The following is a 25,699-nucleotide window of genomic DNA, read 5'->3' as shown; positions in this document are numbered from 1 at the left end:
ATAAAGTGTCCATGCCCTTGTGCTTACTTCTCAAGTTCCTTGTTCGTGTAACAAAGAGACAAGCACTAGAGTTTGCATTGTCCTCTTCATGGTAGACTTATCTAACATGTTCTTCCATTGATACATTATCAATAGGAAGATTGTGAGGATGAGACTACTTAGGCACTTTTACAATCCATTCAAGACAATCTATGGGATTGTGGTACCAAGTTCGGAAACTAAAGCGTTCGGTTTTTCTTTGTCAAGTTTTGGATAGCGTTTGCAAATATATTGGTAAACAAATACATAACAAATATAAATTGATTGATTTTAAGCTATTTGATCCGGGTCTTTAAATCAAAATAGCACCACCCACTATTTTTAGCAAATTCCATATCCCTCATCGGAATTCGAGAGTTTTTGGAGGAAACTCTTAGTAGGGTATGTGAGGCTCACTATTACCAAGCCCACCTCACAATGATACGATGTTGGCTAGCATTAATAATAATGAGAGAGTACTCTTACTCATTTGCATCTCTTGCAAGTACCCATCTTATTTGGCCTCTAGAGAATGTTGCCTCACAATGATATGATATCGGCGCCATTGCACTTAGTTAAGTTATTCCCACCATGCTTAGTTCATGAAGGGGTTCAAGAATAGCCTCACAATGATATGATGTTGGCCATCCTCGTTGCCTACACTCACCTCATCATATGCGTATAGACTCCTCCTGAGTGTAAGCATGTACTTTGTACTCCCCCATGATAGGGTGAAGCCGGTGTACAAGTCACAAACGATTGGAGCCTACCACGGTGGAAGGCCACGAAGAGATATTCAAAGCATCTCTCGCTTATCAACTTAATAATGGTTTGGTTGAGGGTTTTAGGTCTCATCACATAAATATTCATTTTAATCTAATTAAAACAATTTTGATCCTATTACAACTATTGGTCCATTTGATTGATTTAGTTGTATATAATACTCCCACTAAGCTTTTAAAATGGTTTTTAAAGCAAGAGTATATGACACACCCCGACCGAGATCGGAGCGTGCTGGCCGTCACACAAAGGTGACGTAGCCATGTGCACGTGCGGAAGCTAATAGGTAGTAATATAAAAGTACGAATAATTAAAAACTAGCATACAAGTACTAGAATGAGTGCTAGTTAGTGCGATACAAATTCAGAGCAGGTCTATAGCAGTCCAAATAAAACGACAACAGTAGTACGCCCGAAGGCGACCCTACAATGTGGAGTGTCTGTCAGAACGCCGAAAAGCTCACAAGGGAAACCACCGCAACGGCTAAGCAACTAGAACCTGGAGGGGCGCAAAACAAAAGCGTGAGTGGGCAAAAACAATTCTTTCTAAAACCATTTACAAAATACTTTCTAACCCCTCGCCGTAAAACCTGTATACTTCCCAGAAAATAAACATATATACGTATGTGTAAACATGCAAAACATGCTCAAGGGTATACCAATCATGCTCAAGATATGCCATGCCACAATCTCAAAGTGATATGCAAGTGCCCAGGTATAACCATATCAATATCATGTAATCTGGCAGCCGGAGTCACCTAACGTGACCTGTACGGCTGCATCTAGAGCTCAAATCTCAATCTCAATATCTAAACCTGCCCACGAGTCGGAACCACCTAAAGTGGTCTGTACGACAAGCCTGGGTGTAACGTATATATACGCTCTAGTGCTACGATCACGTGAAGGCTGTGCGAATAATCGCGGGTCACCTACGAGTCGGAACCACCTATTGTGGTCTGTACGACAGGCCTATGCACCTAGCTTGGATCCAAGCTGAGCGTATGGTGCGGGAGGTGAACAACACGTGAAGGACTGTGCCCTACTCTGGGCGGGAGCACTAACACCGGGGGTGCAGGTTATGAGCTCTCTAGGCATCTCTAACCACTAATTAATGCAATCGTTAATTAACGCTTACCTGACACTTACCTATGCCTCCACAGCACCCACATATAAATATGTATATGCATGCCACTACTAATAAATGTGATGATGCATAAACGATAATAATAACATGCATGGCATAAGGCAAATAACCCTTTTTAAATCAATTTCTGGGAATATAAATGTATATAGGTATATACGGAAAACAAAAGCCCACTCACTGGTATGTAGAAGGGTCGTAGCCCCCCTGCCTCGCGTGTGCACGCTCGTCCTCTGGGTACGTGTCACCTAAATGCGAAACAACTATAAAAACGTTAACTTTAAAGCACATAACCCGTTTCTCGTAATAACTTCTCATACATTGCTCAAAATGGACAAATGAATATACCAACGTGCTCTACACAACCTCAGGATCACAACCATATTTTTAAAATAACTTTTGGACCCCGCACGCGCCCCCACGCGCCAGCACAGGCACGGACCTACGCGTCCCCCACGCGCGGCCACGTGCCAGGCACACTGACGGTGTCAACAGACGCCGTCAGGAATATTCCGTTAAACTGACGGAATATTCCGTCAAATCTAACCGGATACCGTCACTGCCGTTAGGAATATTCCGTCAAACTTGACGGAATATTCCCCTTTCTTCTCCGGCCTACCCTCGCCGGACTCCGGTCGCCGGAAACTGGGAAAAACTTTAAACTTACTAATCTCCTTCGTTTCTCAACCATTTTCTATGATTCTTGGACCAAAAGAAAGCCCTAGACTAGAAGAATCACGTTGGACCACTTTTAAAGGCTAAAAATTACGAAATCTTACCTGTGCAAACAACCAAAACCGGCCAACTTCGAGTAGGACGATCCCGACGTCCAATTTCGTCCAACGAAGCACTCCGAGGCTCCTTGGGACACCACCAAGCTACCTATGAGCTTAGAAATCCCAAAAACTCAACGTATAAATTTTGCATGAACAGTACATAAATCGGGGCTTGTGAATTCGACGTGAAAACGTTGAGGTCCCTACCTGAAAATGGTATGGTTGTGCTCGCCTCGACCTCACGAGTTGAATGGTGTCCTTAGTTTCCTCGATCTGTCACGGTTTGAGGGGTATGTGTGTTGGTCCGTACGTTTTTAGGAAGAAGAAGAAGAATAGAGGACTCGGGAGAGAGAGAAGACAGAGGGAGAGAGAGAAGGATAGTGTCCGTGTGTGTGTGGGAGTGTGTGAGGTTCCAAACACATGCCACAACACAACAAACAACCAAAACGTGACGAAAGCACACTAGGGTTAAAATTGTAATTTCATACGTACATTTCGGTATTTCCGGGACGGGATGTCACAACCTTCCCACCTTAAAAGAATTTCATCCCGAAATTCAAAACAACCAAATAACAACCCCTAGTGGTCAAAGAACAACCGGGGATACAAATCCCTCATCCGATCTTCTGTCTCCCACGTAGCTTCCTCAACTGAATGGTTCCTCCACAAAACCTTCACTAAATTCACTGTCTTGTTCCTCAAAACCTTCTCTTTCCAATCAATGATCGTCACCGGTTCCTCATCATACGTCAGATCTGGGTTAATCTCAAGCGGTTGAGGAGGTATCACGTGAGATGGATCAGCAACATAGTGTCGGAGCATAGACACGTGAAAAACATTATGCACTCTAGCCAACTCCGGAGGCAACTCCAACCTGTAAGCTACCTCACCAACTCGTTCGGTGACCATGTATGGTCCGATGTACCTAGGACTCAGTTTCCCCTTCTTTCCGAACCGCACAACACCTCTCCACGGTGAAAGCTTCAGAAATACCCAATCTCCGACCTCATATGTTCTGTCCGTAGCACGCCGATCCGCTAGACTCTTCTGCCTGTCCTGAGCTGCTTTCAGGTTAGACTTAATCACCTGAACATTCTGAGTAGTCTCCTCGACCATCTCTGGACCCACTAAAACTCTTTCTCCAACCTCTGACCAACATAACGGTGTGCGACAAGCTCTGCCATACAAGGCCTCAAATGGCGCCATGCCAATGCTCGAATGAAAACTGTTGTTGTAAGCAAATTCCATCAAATCCAATCTTTGGTGCCAAGCGTCACCAAACTGCAACACCGAAGCTCGCAGCATATCCTCCAAGGTCTGAATAGTTCTCTCTGACTGTCCGTCTGTCTGTGGATGATACGCCGTGCTGTAAAGTAATCTCGTGCCCAAAGCTTCCTGGAAAGCTACCAAAAACTTCGACGTAAATCGTGGATCTCGATCCGAAACAATACTCACTGGGACACCGTGGTACTTCACAACCTTCGAAATGAACAACTCCGCTAAACGGCTCAGAGAATACTTCTCTCTCACAGGAATAAAATGAGCCGACTTAGTGAGTCGATCGACGATCACCCAAATGCCGTCAAAGCCATTATGTGTACGCGGGAGTTTGTACACAAAATCCATGGTGATATTTTCCCATTTCCACTCTGGAACGGGAAGCGGCTGCAACAACCCAAACGGCTTCTTCCTTTCTGCTTTAACTTGCTGACAAACAGCACACCTGCTCACATACTCGGCTATCTCCCTCTTCATACCCGGCCAATAATAAAACGGTCGAATGGTATGATACATTTTAGTAGCTCCTGGGTGCATGGCATAAGCCGAGATATGTGCTTCATCGAGAATTTCTTTCTTCAACTCCACACTCTTAGGCACGAACATTCTACCTTCTAGCATCAACATGCCATCCGAATCCCGAACTCTGAGGTCTCGCCTCCTTCCTTGCTCTCGAGCTTGAATAAGTTCTTGAGTCTCCTGATCAGTTACTTGGGCTTCAAGCACCCGATCAACAAGTATCGGCCTAACTTGGAAATTAGCAAGTAATGCCACATCTCGATCTTCGGCTTCTAGCCTTACCCCCGTAGTACGCAAGTCCACCAAAAGAGGAGCACGACTAGCGTACAACGCATTAATACGGCCCTGTGACTTCCTGCTAAGTGCATCAGCCACTACGTTCGCACGACCAGGATGATAATCAATCGTGTAATCGTAATCGCTGAGCAACTCCAACCACCTCCGCTGACGAAGATTGAGTTCCTTCTGAGTAAAGAGATACTGGAGACTCTTGTGATCCGTAAAGATCCTGCACTTTTCTCCGTAAAGATAGTGCCTCCACAACTTTAACGCAAAAATGATAGCAGCCAACTCCAAATCATGTGTAGGGTAATTCCTCTCATGAGGTTTCAACTGCCGCGAAGCATAAGCAATCACCCTACCATGCTGCATCAATACACATCCCAAACCATTCAAGGAAGCGTCGCTATAAACCTCGAAATCACCGTTATCGTCTGGGAGTGCCAAAACAGGTGTATGAGTGAGACAATGCTTCAACTGTTGGAAACTCCGCTCGCACCTATCATCCCACTCAAATTTGACATCCTTCCTCGTTAACCTCGTCAGTGGTAAGGCAATCACCGAAAAATCCTTAACGAATCTCCGATAATACCCTGCCAAACCAAGGAAACTTCTCACCTCGGTGACGGTTCTCGGTTGCTCCCAACTCTCTACCGCTGCAACCTTCTGAGGGTCAACCAAAATACCCTGAGCAGAAATGACGTGTCCCAAGAACGCAACTTGGTCTAACCAGAACTGGCACTTGCTAAACTTAGCATATAACTGGTGTTCCCTCAACCTTTTCAACACCAAAGTAAGATGTCGAACATGCTCCGCTTTCGACTTAGAATACACCAGAATATCGTCAATGAAGACAATGACGAATCTATCCAAGTAAGGCTGGAATACTCGGTTCATCAAATCCATAAAGGCGGCTGGTGCATTCGTCAACCCAAATGGCATAACCAGAAACTCGTAATGACCGTAACGAGTCCTGAACGCCGTCTTAGGGACATCATCCCTACTGATCTTCAGCTGATAGTAACCAGACCTCAAGTCTATCTTAGAGAACACGCAAGCACCTCTCAGCTGATCGAACAAATCATCGATACGAGGCAATGGATAACGGTTTTTAATCGTCACCCGATTGAGTTGCCTGTAGTCGATGCACAGTCTCAAAGTTCCATCCTTCTTCCTCACAAACAACACTGGAGCACCCCAAGGCGAAGTACTAGGCTGGATAAATCCCTTATCTACTAACTCTTCCAGCTGAACTTTCAATTCCCTTAACTCCGCAGGAGCCATACGATAAGGAGTTAAAGAAATAGGATTGGTACCTGGAATCAACTCAATGGTGAACTCTACGTCTCGATCTGGGGGTAACCCAGGTAAATCCTCAGGAAATACATCAGGGAAGTGTCTGACCACTCTCACATCCTCTATTCTGCTAGTAACAACCTCATCCAGCACCACATGAGCCAGATACCCCCTGACAACCCTTAGTTAACAACTTTTTCGCTCGTAGCGCCGAAATAACGCCATATCTCACCCCACTCTGCTCACCCACGAAGGTAACCACAGGTAGTCCAGGTCGGTGAAACGTAACCACTTTTCCATAACAGTCAATGTTGGCACGATAGAAGTGCAACCAATCCGTGCCCAGAATCACATCAAAGTCCACAATATCTAACGGGATAAGATCGGCTGACAAAGCAACACCCTCTACGATCACTGGACACCCCGGGTACACACAATCTACAACGCAACTCTCTCCCCTAGGCATAACAAACTCTAAATCATACCCTAGGGGTGTGGGGCGAGGTTGCGTCGCTTGAGCAAATGTATGAGAAATTACGGAATGTGTAGCTCCACAATCAATTAAGACTCTAGCAAAACAACCAAGAATGTTCAACGTACCCATAATCAAGTCTGGGTTGTTCTGAGCGTCCTGCAGAGAAATATTGTGAAGACGCCCCTGTCCCTGCTGACGCCCACCGCGGCCTCGGCTCGCCTGAACACCGCGTCCCTGAGCACCACGCCCCTGACTGGGCTGGCCTGACTGTCTCGAAGATCCTGCACTGCTAGTGGCAATCTCCCCCTGCTGATACTGTCCTCCCTGATACCACTGTGAACCACCCGTTGGGGCTGGAGGATACGGCATATAGCCGCCCGAATACTGGGGATAGCCACCCTGGGAATAGGGATCCTGAGGGTACTGATACTGCCCCGGAGCATAAGGGACAGCATCACCCTGATAGTGGTAAGCACCACCTCGACCCGTCTGGCCGTAACTACTAGGACCCTGGATCTGCTGGAGTGGTGCAGGCGGTGGCATAAAGGTCTGCTGTGGTTTCTGCTGCTGCTGACCCTGGGGACAATTTGCCGCTCTATGTCCCACCTGTCCACATGTGAAACAACCGTTGCTACCACGTCTACACTCACCGAAATGTCGGTTGTTACACCTGCGGCAAATAGGGGCTCTGCCTCGCCCACCATCGCCCTGCCTCTGGCCTCTAGCGCCACCAGAAAATCTACCTCCACGACCCTGCCCAGTGGCACTGAAGCCACCACTCGAAGAACTAGAACTAGCTCCACCTCTCTTGAAGCTCTGAGTCTGACGGGCCCCGAGCGATGCCTGGCCTTTGCCTTTGTCATCTTTCTTCTGGTTGCCGCCCTTCTCTTCATCAGTATCGCTCGACATATTCTCGGAGTCCTCGATCCTCAGTAGTATCTCATAGAAGTCCCGATAAGTCTCGCTGTGGACCGTAGACGCCATAGAACGCCACTTCTTCCTGGTGCCCAGACGGAAAAGACGGAGCATCTCCGCCGGATTACCAGCGACATCAGGGTGATAACGGGACAAGTCCGTAAACTTACGGTAGTACTCATTCGCTGACATCTTCCGCTGTTTCAGTTCGGAAAACTCCTGCTTCTTGCGGTCAATGTACTCAGGGGGTACATATCTTCTCCTAAACAACCCCGTAAACACGTTCCAATCGATCCTCTGATCCGGAGTCAACCTACGAAGCTCCTGCTCCCACCAAGCTGCCGACTCCGTATCTAGAAACCAAGCGGTCGTCTCGACCCACCTCTCCATAGGCAAGTTCCCCTGATTATGCAGCACCCGGAAAGTCTTCTCTATGTGTTCTAGCCAGCGCTCTGCGCTCTCGGGTCCCTCACTGCCCTTAAACTTATCCAACTTCAGATTGTACATGGTCTCCAGAGGAGTCCTCTGGGGAGGGCGCATCACTGCCTGAAGGGCTGTAGCAAAAGCTTCCCCCAACTGAGTAATATCGGGGAACATAGGCTCAGAAGAGCGACGGGGTTCCCGACGAGGCGGCATAGTTCTGACAGAAGACACCAAAATTATTAGACTACTCACAAGGACACAGGACTGCCAAACCTAGGCTCTGATACCAAACTGACACACCCCGACCGAGATCGGAGCGTGCTGGCCGTCACACAAAGGTGACGTAGCCATGTGCACGTGCGGAAGCTAATAAGTAGTAATATAAAAGTACGAATAATTAAAAACTAGCATACAAGTACTAGAATGAGTGCTAGTTAGTGCGATACAAATTCAGAGCAGGTCTATAGCAGTCCAAATAAAACGACAACAGTAGTACGCCCGAAGGCGACCCTACAATGTGGAGTGTCTGTCAGAACGCCGAAAAGCTCACAAGGGAAACCACCGCAACGGCTAAGCAACTAGAACCTGGAGGGGCGCAAAACAAAAGCGTGAGTGGGCAAAAACAATTCTTTCTAAAACCATTTACAAAATACTTTCTAACCCCTCGCCGTAAAACCTGTATACTTCCCAGAAAATAAACATATATACGTATGTGTAAACATGCAAAACATGCTCAAGGGTATACCAATCATGCTCAAGATATGCCATGCCACAATCTCAAAGTGATATGCAAGTGCCCAGGTATAACCATATCAATATCATGTAATCTGGCAGCCGGAGTCACCTAACGTGACCTGTACGGCTGCATCTAGAGCTCAAATCTCAATCTCAATATCTAAACCTGCCCACGAGTCGGAACCACCTAAAGTGGTCTGTACGACAAGCCTGGGTGTAACATATATATACGCTCTAGTGCTACGATCACGTGAAGGCTGTGCGAATAATCGCGGGTCACCTACGAGTCGGAACCACCTATTGTGGTCTGTACGACAGGCCTATGCACCTAGCTTGGATCCAAGCTGAGCGTATGGTGCGGGAGGTGAACAACACGTGAAGGACTGTGCCCTACTCTGGGCGGGAGCACTAACACCGGGGGTGCAGGTTATGAGCTCTCTAGGCATCTCTAACCACTAATTAATGCAATCGTTAATTAACGCTTACCTGGCACTTACCTATGCCTCCACAGCACCCACATATAAATATGTATATGCATGCCACTACTAATAAATGTGATGATGCATAAACGATAATAATAACATGCATGGCATAAGGCAAATAACCCTTTTTAAATCAATTTCTGGGAATATAAATGTATATAGGTATATACGGAAAACAAAAGCCCACTCACTGGTATGTAGAAGGGTCGTAGCCCCCCTGCCTCGCGTGTGCACGCTCGTCCTCTGGGTACGTGTCACCTAAATGCGAAACAACTATAAAAACGTTAACTTTAAAGCACATAACCCGTTTCTCGTAATAACTTCTCATACATTGCTCAAAATGGACAAATGAATATACCAACGTGCTCTACACAACCTCAGGATCACAACCATATTTTTAAAATAATTTTTGGACCCCGCACGCGCCCCCACGCGCCAGCACAGGCACGGACCTACGCGCCCCCCACGCGCGGCCACGTGCCAGGCACACTGACGGTGTCAACAGACGCCGTCAGGAATATTCCGTTAAACTGACGGAATATTCCGTCAAATCTAACCGGATACCGTCACTGCCGTTAGGAATATTCCGTCAAACTTGACGGAATATTCCCCTTTCTTCTCCGGCCTACCCTCGCCGGACTCCGGTCGCCGGAAACTGGGAAAAACTTTAAACTTACTAATCTCCTTCGTTTCTCAACCATTTTCTATGATTCTTGGACCAAAAGAAAGCCCTAGACTAGAAGAATCACGTTGGACCACTTTTAAAGGCTAAAAATTACGAAATCTTACCTGTGCAAACAACCAAAACCGGCCAACTTCGAGTAGGACGATCCCGACGTCCAATTTCGTCCAACGAAGCACTCCGAGGCTCCTTGGGACACCACCAAGCTACCTATGAGCTTAGAAATCCCAAAAACTCAACGTATAAATTTTGCATGAACAGTACATAAATCGGGGCTTGTGAATTCGACGTGAAAACGTTGAGGTCCCTACCTGAAAATGGTATGGTTGTGCTCGCCTCGACCTCACGAGTTGAATGGTGTCCTTAGTTTCCTCGATCTGTCACGGTTTGAGGGGTATGTGTGTTGGTCCGTACGTTTTTAGGAAGAAGAAGAAGAATAGAGGACTCGGGAGAGAGAGAAGACAGAGGGAGAGAGAGAAGGATAGTGTCCGTGTGTGTGTGGGAGTGTGTGAGGTTCCAAACACATGCCACAACACAACAAACAACCAAAACGTGACGAAAGCACACTGGGGTTAAAATTGTAATTTCATACGTACATTTCGGTATTTCCGGGACGGGATGTCACAGTATATGATACTACTAACATAAGGTTTGCATTCATTGATGGACTATATAGTTGCCTTAGGGCCTTAGGATGACTATGAACCTTTGATTCGATTCAACACGAGCCTAGTGTTGAATCTTGGTCTAGGGATGGTGATTGATTTTAGTTACGCGTTTAATCACATTAAGGCGTGTTGTCTTATTGGGCATTGGACCCAACTACTCCAATTTCATGCATATCGAATAAAACAAGAAAGGAGTACTTCAAAGTAAATAAGAGCTTATGCTCTTTTACAACAATTGATCAAATCAAATTACTTTAAAGTAAAGAAGAGCTTATGCTCTTTTACAACAATTGATCATATCAAATTACAACCAAAATTTAATCTACTCATTCCCATGGTTCAAACAAATTTGAAACGGCCATTCACATAGCTCAATTATCGTAGGCTAAGTTCATAATCACCCTTTCTTTAATTAATTAACGCTTTAACTAATTAAACTTGAATGCAACATTTTCATTTGGTTTTTGTATCCATAGAATTGATTTAAATGGAGCTAAATGAAATGAAAATCCAATTCTCATTTAAAGAGACAAAACAATTTTGTTCTCTACCTAATTTGGGCCAAAATGCTATGACCTCAACTTTTGGGCCATTTTGCAAAACTTAAACTTTTGGGGTCACTTTGTAAAACACACAAAAGTCCACTACTTCATGTAATTACAACTATAACCCAAAAATTTCCACAAAAGCTAAAACTTCATTAAAGGAGCAAAACAATTTGTCCTTTTAGTGATTTTGGACCTTTACGTAAAAACGTAAACTTTTGGGTCAAACTACAAATACACAAAAGTATCAAAACTTTATGTAATTGCATAAAAGCCCCACAAGGACCCTAATTGAGTAGGGTGGCCGGCCATTGAAGCAAAGTAATAAAAAAAAATTTCAAAGTTTTTGTAAGTGGGGTGGGTGAAATGGAATAAATCATTACACACCTACCCACTAAAATTTCTTTAATCTTTCAAAATAAATATCTAATATATTTAAACATAAGAAATATTTCAAAACAAAAACTTTATGAAATAAATCGAAACTTTGAATCAAAACACCAAACCTTTTGTTCTTGGCAAGAACATATCAAGAACAATGAAGAACATCCATGAAAACCCATAAGAGCTCCATGAACATTCTTCACCCAAAAACATACCAAAACCACAAAAACTTAAGGGAAATAACATACAACCATACTAGGGTACATAGGGGTTCCAAAAGTGACTTTAAAACACTCTTAACAAGTCAAACAAGAACCCAAAAATCCACCCTTTGGATTTGGCCGAATTTCCCCAAAAACATGGCACCAAATTTTAGCTCCAAAATTCATGCTCATATGAACTACATCTACAACATTTGAGATGGCAATTTTTCTAACAAAATTTACATTCAAAGAAGCAAGAATAAAGCTTGTAACAATTACAACATTCAAATCACAAACTATGAACTACAAAACCCAAAAGGATTCACCAACTACTAGACTTAGGCTCTTGATACCACTTGAAGGAAAATTTGTGAAAAACAAGTTCATTTGAGCAACATCAACAACATGCAATTAACAATTAAAAGGCGGAATCATGTTTATATGCACTCAAAAACAAAACTTAACCCATGAACTTCAAAGCCTAGTAGATAGGTGAACCAAGACTCAACTCAAAACAAAGTGAGTTGAGAAATCAATACCTTTGTAGATTCCTCTTTGCATAAGCAAAGGCTAATCACCCAAAGAGAGGGCCTTCATTCCTTGCATCTTAGATCCATGGATTTGGATGGATGAAAAGGTTTCTCCAAGTTCCCAAAATTGAAAACCTCTAAGTCTCCACACCAAGGCATATTGTAGAAGAAATGAGTGACCTTGGAGGAGTTTGATTGCTAGATGATCCCTCCAAGGTGGCTGAAATTTTAGAGAGAAAGGAGAGCTTGTGTTCTCATCCTTTCCCCAAAAATTACCCTTAATGAATTTTGGCTATAAAGTCATACTTATTCCTTAATTCATTTGAGTGGCAAACTTGTAAATAAGTCCAAAACCACTCCTTCTTTAAAATGGGATTTATTGGGCTATTTGGGCCTTTGTGAATCATTATTCATTAAGTTGTCACACAACTTAAGTCAATGGACTTGACGTTCGAAGCCCATTGGGCCTTAAGGTCCAAAACTATCCCGTGGTCTTTTAACGAACTCATTCGTTTGATTAATAATCATATTAATTAATCCTTGCCATAAATAATTAAACCATTTAATTATTCTTACTCATCTCCGTTGAATCTTCAATCTCTACCTTACACGGTGTACGATCCATTAGGTTCCTTTTAGCGAGGCAGTGGGCGATTCAAAGTCTTTCAAATCGATTGTGAATTGAAACTTACTTTCAATTCTCCCGTTAGTGATAATACACTTTTAGGGCTTCCGCAAACCATGGTTGACGCCTAGCAGCATGTCATGGTTACCCAAGCTAATCAGAAGAGGTGGAGAACCTATTCAGTTTTAAGATTACAAATGCAATACGGTCTTTCTCTAATACAATACTCTTGACCACATTGTTTGGTTTGATAGTTTATTCATGTCTACTATCCAATGTAAGTCTTGTGCTTATATGATTACCTTGAATGTGATTTGGAACACATTCCTAAATCTCATTCATACTCTGGCCAGAGATTCTAAATCATATCATAGAGTATTCTCCCTCAAACAGTTTGAAGGTTAGAGATCCTTTGTTGCGCATTCACTTGTCTCCATGGCTAAGTGGCTTAACCCCAACGATGCCGTGGACACCCTCCTGATGGAGTGACTTTGACATAATCAAAGATTAAGGACCTAACCACAAGACAACTGTGATGCCTCAGGTCAAAAGACTAATTTGCATTATCCCAACCATGAGTGCTCATGTGACATGAATATGAGAACTCTTCGTTGATCGTGTTCAGTGAACTCATTCTCTATTGAGCACCTACGTACTTGTCTTGATGTCACACACACCAATGACTCGAGACTAGTCACTCTCCCTGAGAAAAGACATAGCACGTACTGATCTTAACGGACTGTCAATGCCCAATTGACAATCCTATGATCAGGAACGTTTAGGATGTGTCAACGAAAGAATGGTCTCATGAATCTAACTTCTTTAGATCGCATTCTTCCAATCACATATTCCTTGGACTTATCGTTTAAGCATATAACATTTATATGAGACGGCTCAAACAATAATCTTTGCCCTTTACATTAAACTAGATTAGTTTAACATGTGAAATGTCCATAAAGTATCATCATATGATTGGTTTTAGGGCACATTTCCAACAGCCAAAACCTCCTCCTAAGTGGATTTGATTAACCATAGCCGAATTCTAGGGCCCTAATCCACCAAATCTGTTAAGTCTAACCCTAATCTACTTAACCCTAGGACTATATAAACATAATTTCAGCCAAAAATTCGTAGACCCCCTTATGCTATTCAGAAACCCTTGTGCCGCACCTCTATTCTCCATTCTAAGCCTCCATAAACCTCCCTACACATCCATACACTCCTGTCGCACCCTTCCCCACCATAATTAACCATCCTCCATCCCTCTAAACACGAAAACACCATCAAAAACCCCCAATTCCATCATCCACACTTTGTGCCGCAAGTTCTAGGGAGGAGAAGAAGTGCCGCAAGCAATATACAACCATTGGAGATTTTCAGAGTTCTTTCTTCCCTTGTTTCGTTTCCATGTTTATTTTAATTTGCTTTTCAATTGTTATGAACATGTGTAACTAAGTTTTTCTTAGTTAGGGGTGAATTCGAAACCATGGGCATATGTTTTATATGATTTGATTTCCTCCAGATTTTGTTTCTTGAATTGTGGATGTGATTTACTTAATTGATTTATTGAGAACTTGTTCTTGTGTGTTAATTAAGGATGCATACTTAGTTTTCATACATGAATTTGATGCTAGGATATAAGGGAATTTCACCTAATCGTTATGACCTTATATTCATAAGTAGTGGAAATCACTAGTCATGATTGTATTAAGTAAATTCTAGGCAAGAGTATCATGCAATTCATAGTTACGAATGCCTAGTCAATGCTTAGGGTTTTCAAAAAGCTTAATGATCTTTGATTTTATCTCTATTATGCAGTTCATGTAGGGAATTTGATAAAAATAATTTGATTGTCGATGCGTATTCCATCCAATTCAATGAAATTAGGAAAATCTGAGAGTTAATTTGTGCTTTTCACAATTAATTTGGGGCATTGTCATTCATGGTTTAAAAGGAATAAAATCTGGAAATCAATTTATGTTACATATGTGCATGTGTGGAGAAGAACCCCCTAACTAGCCTTTTTCCCATTCAATTCACCTAGTTTAGTGCCTAATCTGTTTAAATTGCAATCTGTCCATTTTAATTAATTTCGTCCAAATCAATTCCCCATTTTATTAAGTGTGTTAGATTAGTTAGAAAAGTATTTGAATCTGTCCAAATTAGGGTTTTGAGTCTAAGTTAGTTAAATTTCGTCCAAATCACCCTTTAGAGTCTAGTTTGAGTCTATTTGAGTGTTTTGGGCTGTTTTGAGTCTTTTTAAGTTGTTTTGAGTCATATAGGTCTAGGTAAGTGTTTTAAAGTTTAATTTTGTGTTTTTAAGTCAGTTTAGAGTAGATTAGCATCCCTAGTTAATCCCCGGTTAGAACGATCCCTACTTGCATGTATACTACAATTGTCACAAATAGGGTTTAATTTGTGTGTTAACATAATTTTCACACCAAATTTTGGCGCCGTTGCTGGGGATTAGCAAACTTGCTAATCCCTTGTGTTTGTGTCGAGTCAAAGTGTGTCTTAAGGTCAAGAGTCTAGTGTGTGTGTATTTGTTCTTTCTTTTTATTTTTTTTTTGTGTTTGCCGTGCATAATTTGTTTACTTTTGTTTGTGTGCCGTGACATATTCCTTGTTTTAGGTGTGTTTGCCGTGCTTCTAAGAGAGTGACTAAATTGTTTTGCTTCATTGTTCTAGGTACAAGTGTATGACTCGTAGTTCTCACCCTGTTCGTGAGAAGATCTTGGAGTTTGACGACGATTTTGAACGAACTTTGAGAAGAAAGAGGAGGCAACCAGAACCTAATCCGCCTAGTTCTAGTTCTGAGGCCGAATCTGAAGAAGAAGAAGTGGAGGAAGAAGAACAAGTCATGGCGATGGAGAATCGAACAATCAAGGAGCTTTCTGCCTCGGGATTAGATAATGCCATGCCATTATGCATTCAATATCCTAGGGCGGCCCAAGGCAAGACCGATGAGTTCGAATTGAAGTCAAGCTTGCTGCATCATATTCCCAAGTACCATGGGTTGTCCATGGAAGATCCAAACAAGCATTTGAAGGAGTTTGAAGTTGTATGCTCAAGCATGACACCCATTAACGTTGATGGGAATATTTTGAAGATGAAAGCGTTTCCATTCTCTCTTGTGGAAAAGGCTAAGGATTGGCTTTATGAATTGGCACCCGGGACCGTTACTTCTTGGGAGAGCATGAAGAGAGCGTTCTTGGAGAAGTTCTTCCCTACTTCAAGAGTCATTCTCTTGAGGAAGAAAATTAGCGGAAACCAACAAAGTCAAGGAGAATCTTTTCCGGCATACTACGAGCGTTTTAAAGCCCTTGTTGCATCTGTCCTCAACATCAAATGAAGGAGGAGCTTCTCCTTCAATACTTCTATGAGGGCCTTCTTCCCATTGAAAGGCAAATGCTCGATGCTTCGGCGGGAGGTGCATTGGTGGACAAAACTCCTATGGTAGCCAAGACCCTAATTGCAAACCGTGCTCTAAATGCACAACAATATGAAGGACTTGGGCAAAGGGACCCCCACGGCAACAATTGAATGAGGTAAGTTCTCAATCCGATATTCAATCTCAGTTAGCTAATCTTACTTCTATTGTGTCTCAGATGGCCGAAGGAATGAAGATACAAGTGATGCGAGATTTATACGCACACAAATTAAACCCTCTTTTTATCAATTGTAGTGAAGAATGTAAGTAGGGATCGTTCTGGACCGGGGATTAGGAGGGATTGTTAATCACTTGGAAACTGACTCAAATATGTAAAAACAAGTTTAAAACACTATACTAGACTCAAAGAATGCAAAACTAAACTTTAAAACACCAAAACAAACCAAAAGACTCAAAACAGCACCAAAACACTCAAAACTGCCTTAAAAACACAATCTGGGCAGTTTTGAACACTAGACACAACTTTGGACGAAAATTGGTTTTACTTTGACCTAAGACACTTAAAAACACAAACTAAAGTGATTTCTAACTAATATGACTCAACAAAGTAAAGGGGGATTGGTTTTGGACGAATTTAAAAACAAAACAAACTTTTTAAATTAGAACAGATTGTAAAACGAATTTGATGGAATTGAATGGATGGGAAGCTAGCTAGGGGGTTCATCTCCACACATGTTATACTTGCATATAAAACGATTTCCAATTGCTTTTCAATAACCCATGAATTCTCAACGCCCCAAGTTAATTAGGTTCGCTTAAATTAACCTTCAGATTTTCCTAACGTTATTGAATTGGATGATTGCATACGACAACCCAAAACATTCCCCACAAGTCCCCTACATGATTGCATAATAGAGATACAAGCAAGAATCATTAAGTTCTATGAAAACCATAAGCATTGACGAAGCACTTGTTACTATGATTGCATGAAACTTATGCCAAGAATTTACTTAACGCGATTGAGATCATCAACCTTTACTACTTGTGAATATAATTCCATAACGATTAGGTGAAATTTCCTTATATCCTAGCATCCAATTTATGCATGATAATTAAGCGTGCACTCTCAACCAACACACACAAATCAATGTAATTCACATAGATAAGTAAATTGAATTCACAATTTATGAAACACAATTAGAAGTAATCAATTCATATAGCAAGTATGTTCATGGTTTCGAATCCCCCCCTAACAAAGGGGGGGTTTAGTTCCTCATACGCACAAAACAAAGAGAATTGAAATTAAACATTGAATTCAAAGGAAAAGAAACACCTAGAAATTCCAGCGACACGAACTGGAATTGCATGAACTTCCGAGCTTCCTTCTCCTCCTCCTTGGTGCGGCAAGGGTCTAGGGACAGGTTTAGGGCCTTAGGTGTATGGATGCATGGTTATGGAGGGATGTAGTAGTGTTTAGGGGAAGGGGATGGTGCGGCAAGGCTTAAAACTAAGGAGAAAGGTGTTTAGTGGCTGCGGCAAGGGTGTGGAGAGGGTTGGACGAATTTCTGGAATTAATGAATGTGTATGAGAGGTGGTCCTCTGATCTAGGGGTTAATATGAGTATATATAGGCACTTAAAACCCTAGGGTAATCAGATATGGACTTGAATAACCCAAACCCACAAGGAAATAGGCTTAGAAATCAGAAATAGAAAGGGATAATGCTTCCTAGGTGCGGCAGGTAAGGAGATAAGGTGATAAGGCTTCTAGAATGCCTTGCAAGGCAAGGGAAATCAGCTTTCTAGAAGGATTTGGGGCGCCACTTTTGTAGGAGATAAGATAAGGTTCCTAGAAACATGTTTTAAGGGCCAAATTTGTAGGGAAAAAGGGATAAGGGTGCAGCACCTTTGTAGGGATAATGTTAGGGCTTCTAGAAAGCCTAAAAACTAAGGGGATTTGGATAAAACCCACGGCAAAGATAGGATAGGGCATCTAAGGCTTCTAGAAACCCTCCAAGATAAGGTAAAGTGCATGGCATCCCTATAGGATTAGGATAAGGTGTCCTAAAGTGTTTAGGACTCCTCTTTGTGGCTGAAAACCTTGTGCATTAGGATTAGGAAAGCTAATCCTTCTTCATCTTGGACTTCTTCTCCTTCTTGGACTTGGAAAGCTTCTTTGTTGCTTCACTTGAGACCATATGGATTTTGACTTTCCTTCATCAAGTAGGAAACCTTATTTGAGTAGGAATCTTCATTCTTCTAGGAATCCTAATTCAACTAGGAAACCCATTTTAACTAGGAATCCTAATTCAACTAGGAAACCCATCTTAACTAGGAATCCTAATTCAACTAGGAAACCATCTTCCATTTAGGGACTTTCCTACTTCAACTAGGAAACCTTGCTCAAGTAGGAATCATCATCTTCAAGTCTTCAATTTCGTCCATCCTCTTGGCTCCAAGCATATGATGTCCATTCCAAGCTCTAATTTGCTCCAAAAGGCTCCAAAATGCATCCTTTTGCATACTTTGCCCTTAAAACCTGAAAACACATAGAACTAGCTTAAAAGACTACTTTACTAAGGAAAAACACTATAAATGCACAAAAACAAGCTAAACTAAGGTGCGTAAATATGCTCCTATCAACAAGGACCGATTGTATGTGGTGTATGTTCTATCCAAGGACACCCTTCGGAAAGGTGCCCTCAATTGATTGAGAATGGGGGATGGGAAAGTGCAAATGCCATTGGATTTCCAAGCCACAATCAACCAAGGAATGATCCATATTCCAACACATACAATCCGGGTTGGAGAGACCATCCAAACTTCAAGTGGAGGGAGCCTCAACAACCTCAACAACAAGGAGGCTTTAGACAACAACCCCCGGGGTTCTATACCAAGCCATTCGGCCCCAATCCAAACCAAGCACAACTTGCCCAAAATAATCAAGGTACGTCGTTGGACAATGAAACACTTCTTAAGTTACTTACCAATTTGTCTCAGGGGCAAGAGAATCAAACCAAAGCCATGCAAAACCAAGACAAAATGGTGGATCACTTGGAGAAACAAATTAGGCAGATTGCGGAGTTTGTAGGACAATTCCGAGACCAAGGCAAGCTCCCTAGCTCAACCATTGTCAATCTAAAGGGAGGGTTCGAATCTGCCAAGGCAATCATGTTGAGAAGTTGTAAGGAGGTAGGAACCACCCCAAAGCCGTCCAAAACAAGTCAAGAAGAGGACGTGTTGCTGCAAGAAGAGGAGGAACCAGGAATGAAGGCCATGGCAAGGGTAAAAGAAACTTTGCCGCAGCCTCCTATTGTGCCAAAACCGTCCAACACGCCTAAGGTAAGTCCAAATTTGACTTTGTCAAGTTCTATTCCACTAAACGTGCCCTTTCCTAGTAGGTTTAGGCAATCAAAGAAGGAGGAGAGTGAAAAGGACATTTTGGAAACCTTTAGGAAAGTTCAAGTCAACATTCCGCTCCTTGATGCAATCAAGCAAGTCCCTAAGTATGCCAAGTTCTTAAAAGAGCTTTGCACAACGAGGAAGAGGATTTCAAACAAGGAGGTGGTCCAGGTAAGTGAGAATGTGTCTGCAGTGCTACAAAGGAAACTACCACCTAAATGCAAAGATCCGGGTAGTTTTACAATTCCTTGTGTTATTGGAAATACTAAGTTTGAACATGCTATGTTAGACTTAGGAGCGTCAATTAATGTCATGCCTTATTCAATTTATGCATCTATGAACTTAGGAGAGCTTAAAAATGATGGTGTGATTATTCAATTAGCCGATCGTTCTAATGCATATCCAAAAGGAGTTTTGGAAGATGTTTTGGTGCAGGTTAACAATTTAATTTTCCCAGCGGACTTTTATGTGCTTGACATGGAAGATTCGGCCCATTCTACCCCATTGCCGATCCTCCTTGGGAGACCCTTCATGAAAACGGCCCGCACCAAGATAGACGTGTTCAAGGGGACATTAACAATGGAATTTGATGGGGAAGTTATTGATTTCAATCTTTCTGAAACTATAAAATATCCTAAAGATGATCATTCTTGTTTTTCTATTGATATATTTGATTCACTGGCGCAGGATTATCTTGACACCTTGGAGAGGGATCCCCTTGAAACGACCATCACTAAAGGAATGGGACTTAAAACCGAAGGGGTAGGAGAGGACAAAACCCACGGCATGCATGTGGAACTCCATGCCGTGCCTACAAGTGAAGATGAGGCCGAGATGGTTGCTGCACTTGAGTCATTGCCACAACACTTTGGTAAGCCTCCAAACCCAATTCCAATTCCTGTTTCGACTAACAAGTTGTTACCTTCAGTGATTCAGGCACCCATTCTTGAGCTTAAACCATTGCCGGATCATTTGAAGTATGTATATTTAGGAGACAATGAGACGTTGCCCGTCATAGTTTCCTCATCCCTCACGGCAATGGAGGAGGAGAAATTGATTCGGGTGTTGAAAGAGCACAAGACGGCCATAGGATGGACCTTGGCCGACATAAAGGGTATTAGTCCTACAACTTACATGCATCGCATACTTTTAGAGGAGGGGGCTAAACCAACTAGAGAGGCTCAACGCCGGCTCAACCTTCCAATGATGGAAGTTGTGAAAAAGGAGATTATCAAGCTTCAAGATTGTGGGGTGATCTATCCTATCTCGGATAGCCGTTGGGTTTCACCGGTTCAAGTTGTGCCTAAGAAATCCGAAGTAACTGTGGTGAAGAATGCCGAGAATGAGCTTGTGCCATTCATTGATCAAATGCTTGAAAGGTTAGCCGGTCATTCTTTTTATTGTTTTCTTGATGGTTATTCGAGATATAATCAAATTGTTATAGCTCCAGATGATCAAGAAAAGACTACTTTTACTTGTCCATTTGGTACTTTTGCTTATCGTCGAATGCCATTTGGTTTATGTAATGCACCAGCCACCTTTCAAAGATGCATGGTAAGTATCTTTTCAGATTTTGTAGAAAAAATTATTGAAATTTTCATGGATGATTTTAGCGTGTTTGGTGATTCGTTTGATGATTGTTTAGATAATCTCACATTAATCTTAAAACGATGCATTGAAACTAACCTTGTTTTAAATTGGGGAAAATGTCATTTTATGGTAAAACAAGGAATAGTTCTAGGACATATTATTTCGGCCAAGGGTATTGAAGTGGATAAATCCAAAATAGATCTTGTACGCTACTTACCCTCTCCTACTTCGGTTAGAGAGGTTCGTTCTTTTCTTGGACATGCAGGATTTTATAGGCGATTCATCAAAGACTTTTCTAAGATTTCCCAACCCCTATGCCGACTTCTCCAAAAGGAGGTACCATTCAAGTTTGACGAGGAATGTGAGAAGGCCTTCAAACACCTAAAGGAGATGCTTACTTCGGCCCCTATCATAGTTCCACCAGATTGGAGCCTTCCTTTTGAGCTTATGTGTGATGCTTCGGATTATGCATTAGGAGCTGTTTTAGGCCAACGGAAGAACAAGCAGCCGCATGTCATATACTATGCATCTCGGACCCTAAATGATGCTCAATTGAACTACTCCACAACGGAAAAAGAACTTCTTGCTGTTGTTTTTGCTTTAGATAAGTTTCGGTCTTATTTACTTGGTACTAAAGTTATAATCTATTCTGATCATGCAGCATTGAAGTACTTACTTACGAAGAAGGAGGCCAAACCAAGACTTATTCGTTGGATGCTCCTACTTCAAGAGTTCGACATCGAAATCCGGGACAAGAAAGGAAGTGAAAACGTGGTGGCTGACCGCTTAAGCCGTTTGGTGCATGAGAAGGATGCCGTGCCTATCCCAGAGACATTTCCAGATGAGCAGTTGCTGTCCATCGAGGTAAGTGCACCATGGTATGCCGATTTAGTGAACTATTTAGTGTCTAAACAAGTTCCAAGCACCTTAAACAAGCAACAAAGTGATAAACTTAAAAAGGATGCACGTTTTTATGTGTGGGATGACCCATATTTGTGGAAATATTGCCCTGATCAGATTTTACGTAGATGTGTGCATGAAACGGAGTTTAATTCAATTTTAACTTTCTGTCACACTTATGCATATGGGGGTCATTTTGGCACTCAAAGAACAGCACATAAAGTCTTAGAATGTGGATTTTATTGGCCTACTATATTTAAGGATGCTAGAACTTTTTGTGTGACTTGTGATCGTTGCCAAAGAACGGGCAATATAGGTGCCAAGGACCAAATGCCGCAACATCCCATCTTTTCTGTCGAAATCTTTGATGTTTGGGGCATTGATTTTATGGGTCCTTTTCCTTCATCTTATGGTTGTGTTTATATTTTAATTGCGGTTGATTATGTTTCGAAATGGGTGGAAGCTAAAGCCACCCGTACTAATGATTCCAAAGTGGTTGCAGAATTTGTGAAAACTAATATATTTGCAAGATTTGGAATGCCAAGGGTTCTTATAAGTGATGGAGGCTCTCACTTTTGTAATCGGACCATAGAGGCGTTGCTCAAGAAGTACAATGTGACACATAAGGTGGCAACACCTTATCATCCTCAAACAAGTGGGCAAGCCGAGGTTTCTAATCGAGAAATCAAGCAGATTTTAGAAAAGACTGTTGGGCCAACGTGGAAGGATTGGAGCTTGCGTTTGAATGACGCGTTGTGGGCATATCGTACCGCCTACAAAACACCAATTGGAATGTCTCCATTTCGGCTCATTTATGGGAAACCATGCCATCTTCCTGTTGAATTGGAGCATAAAGCACATTGGGCCGTAAAGACATTCAATTTGGACATTGATGCCGCTGAAGTTCATAGGAAGCTTCAATTGAATGAGTTGGAGGAGATAAGGAATGAGGCGTATGAGAACGCGCGCATTTACAAAGAGAAAACAAAGGCTTACCATGACAGGATGATTCGGAGCAAGACATTCTCAATAGGGCAGAAAGTGTTACTTTTCAATTCTCGCCTTCGCTTGTTCCCAGGTAAGTTACGTTCTAAATGGATAGGTCCTTTTGTTATTACTAATGACTTTCCTCATGGTGCAGTCCAAATTCAAAGCTTGAAGACAGGACATGAATTTAAAGTGAATGGACACCGTTTGAAGCCCTACTACGACAATTTCAAGGAGCATACCGTGGAGGACATACCCCTCCATGCCGTGAGCCCTAGTGAAGATTAAAAGGAGGTATCGTCCGGCTGGAAGACGTTAAAGCAAGCGCTTCTTGGGAGGCAACCCATGTGTTCGAACGAGGAGATGATGGAACTCTAGCTCCATAACCAGATTTGCGTTCCTAAACCCTACTCTTTATTGCTTTTACCTTGCCATGCTTGTCATGTGTTAGTTGCGTTATTTGTTTATTTGCTTGTGAGTCTATACTTAAAACATTGAGGACAATGTTTGGTTTAAGTGTGGGGGGGTAAACAAGTTGTTTTTACATGAAAATTCGTTGGATTTTATCACCTATACTTCTAAAGTTGTTTTTCACTGTTTTTAAGTGTTTTTAGTGTGTTTTGAAGTATTTTTATGTGTCTTAATCAGAAAATCCGAAAAACTTGAAAAAAAATCGAAAAAAGTGTTTGAAAAATCCAAAAAGAGTTGTTTTTAGAGTCGTTTTTATTTTTATGTTTGTTTGTGTCTTAGGGTACCTTCCAACACAATGATGAGGATTTGGTTTTTAATTGCATGACTATTAAAGAAAGTTACAAACATGGATGGAAGTTTGATATGCTCTTTGGTTTATGCTTAGTTGTAGTTGACATTTACGAATTCACATGTAATCACAAAAGAAAAAATCAGTTTTTGTAACATGCTTGAAGGAAGAAACTCAAACTAACGCTACAACCCTGAGAGACTTGAGCCTAAACGTTCTTTGGAGAGTTATTAATCTTGATTTCTTGTTTTCTAAAGTCGTTGCATGATCTCATTATTCTTTGCTTGGTTGCTACTTAGAATGCGTTTCATCACTATAGTTCCAAATACTAGAACTCATACCCGTTTCATTCAAAGCATGAAATTGATTAGCATAACAAATAACAAGATGAAGTTGTGTAGTAGTCATCACCATAGCCAAATAGCCGAATCCACCCTTGTCATTTGTGTTGTAGGTTTAAACCCCTTTGAGCCTTATTTAGCCTATTTTCTTGTTAACCACATCATCCTTACCTAGCCTAGAATAGGACCTTCCATACCCTTGTTCTTGAAGTATAGTGGAGCATAACTTAGAAGGAATTCCTTTTTGAGTGACATTATTGTAGAAAACAAGTGTGGGGGAAGATATTTTTGTGTGTATGTGTGTGCCTAAGTCTTAAAAGAGGCACGGGAAAAAGAAAAAAAAAACGAAAGAAAAAAAAAAAAATTGTGAAAAAGAAGAAGAAGAAGAAGAAAAGAAAGAAAAGGAGTGAAAATAAGTGAGAATGAACTCACAAGTGTTGGTTGTTGAAGAAAGGGTCCAAAAAGTTGAATATGGCCCTAAGTTTTGTGTGACTTCCCCTTGGGTGTTCAAAGTTGACTTTTGCATTCTAAAGGGAATTCTAAGTGCCTAATTCGATACTTGGCTCACTATTGCTTTAAGAATGTTCGTTTATCCTTTACCTTTCCTTGTTAGCCAATACCCTAGCCCTGTTACAACCCTTTGACTTCTATCTTGATTGTTATGTGTTTCAATATGTGGAGTTTAAAATTGGTTTGAGCATATGGTATCCCTGGTTCTCGCGTCTAAGTAGTGGCATTCCGTTCATGAGATCATATACAAATACATGTTAATAATTCCAGAAATTGCTTTCCTTGTTATAACATATGTGAGTGTTCGTCTACATGTTTACATCAATCTTCTCACATATACCTAGTGTAGGGAGTGTAGTCAGAAAATCTGTGTGAAAATAGAGAGTATATCTTGTGAGGAATTGAGGGATTCTCTAAGGCATGTTACTACATTCAAAATCAGGTTTTAATTGATGAAATGCGAGCTAGTGATTAGTAACTATGATTAAGTATGTGGTCGAGGGTAGGGATAACTAAAATCTTTGGGAGTGATGATCTTGAATATGTCATGTTGCATTGGAAACCCCTGAGGCAACGCTGGAAGGTATAGAGTTATGTTTTGTTTCTCTTGTTTATTTGTTTTGCTCGAGGACTAGCAAAAGATAAGTGTGGGGGAATTTGATAGGAGCATATTTAGGCGACTTAACTAGCTTATTCTTGAGCATTTGTGCTATTATTTCTTAGTTAATGTCGTATTACAACTCAATTTCGTGTGTTTGTAGGTCCTATGGGGTAAAGTATCAAGAAAGGGCATTTTGGTGCATTTTGGAGCTATTTTGGACACTATGTGGATAGCTTACATATGGGCTAACATGGATGGACGAATTTGGACTTCAAGAAGTTGGAAATGTGATAAGAAGAGGAAGGAACTAAGCTAAGGACAAAGTGGATAAGGAAAGTGCAAGAAAAAAGGAAACATTATCCAAAACCTTATCCAACATTATCCAATTATCCAAAACATTATCCAAACCTTATCTCATCTTATCCTATCCAAACCTTATCATGTCTTAATCCTAATTGCAAGGGGAC

At 41.8% G+C, this 25,699-nt stretch overlaps 2 long non-coding RNA genes across 3 annotated transcripts; both read right to left on the bottom strand.

Annotated features, from left to right (window-relative positions):
* Positions 1 to 1,094: 1,094 nt before the first annotated feature.
* Positions 1,095 to 3,027, bottom strand: LOC148689546 (uncharacterized). Of its 2 annotated transcripts, none has more exons than XR_015958205.1 (4): positions 2,922 to 3,027; positions 2,718 to 2,827; positions 2,120 to 2,201; positions 1,095 to 1,296 (listed from the first exon to the last, which is right to left on the bottom strand). It is a non-coding gene; the product is annotated as an uncharacterized LOC148689546 (long non-coding RNA). The 2 variants fall into 2 exon arrangements; XR_015958206.1 differs by having other exon boundaries at positions 2,120 to 2,186.
* Positions 3,028 to 7,882: 4,855 nt separating this feature from the next.
* On the bottom strand, positions 7,883 to 10,220 carry LOC148689545 (uncharacterized). The gene is made up of 5 exons (XR_015958821.1): positions 10,110 to 10,220; positions 9,906 to 10,015; positions 9,308 to 9,389; positions 8,414 to 8,484; positions 7,883 to 8,116 (listed from the first exon to the last, which is right to left on the bottom strand). It is a non-coding gene; the product is annotated as an uncharacterized LOC148689545 (long non-coding RNA).
* Between the last annotated feature and the right edge of the window lie 15,479 nt (positions 10,221 to 25,699).

This window comes from Pyrus communis, chromosome 17 (assembly GCF_041283825.1).
Source record: "Pyrus communis isolate YQ-2024b chromosome 17, ASM4128382v1, whole genome shotgun sequence".
Taxonomy (NCBI): Eukaryota; Viridiplantae; Streptophyta; class Magnoliopsida; order Rosales; family Rosaceae; genus Pyrus; species Pyrus communis.
Note: the sequence above shows the minus strand (reverse complement) of the source record. Positions and strands in the feature narration are given on the sequence as shown.